Genomic DNA, 578 nt, shown 5'->3' on the forward strand with positions numbered 1-578 from the left:
CCCGGGCCGGCTCCCCCCTCCCCTCCTACCTCAGCAGGATCCCAGGCCATGACCAGAACCTGCACCGAGAACGTCCAATTCCTCACTTTAAGGATGGTCAGCAATGACTAGGACATCTTACCAAGCAGCATCCTCGGCACCATGGCTGCTCCAAGACTTTCACTAGCCGCAAATGTCACTCGGATGTTTAGGTAGATATGTGCATAGACTTGTAGAGGACCTTATGCACAGACACACATTTATGTGGATAGACATATAAAAGCATATATGCATACATCTCTGTAGATATGTATATGATATTGTATATGGCATAAATGCATGTAGAGACGTTCATGTTTTTTATAAATATATGTTAAGGCACCCGAGTCAGAAATCAGGGAYTTCCCAAAGCAAGACGCTCCACTGAAAAGCAACTCATAGGACTAACTAGAAGCACGAGGAACCTAATTTAGGAGAACACATTACTGACAGTTTGTTTCTCAACTGGCTCCATACAGACTGATCTGCTCTCTCACTAATAACTGGCCTAGCAAAGAGCCCTTGCTTCTCAGAAACTCTTGTGTGCAAGGCCTCCCCAA

The sequence above is a fragment of the Rhea americana genome, unplaced genomic scaffold, assembly GCF_003343005.1.
Source record: "Rhea americana isolate MKP2758 unplaced genomic scaffold, rheAme1 scaffold_387, whole genome shotgun sequence".
Lineage (NCBI taxonomy): Eukaryota > Metazoa > Chordata > Aves > Rheiformes > Rheidae > Rhea > Rhea americana.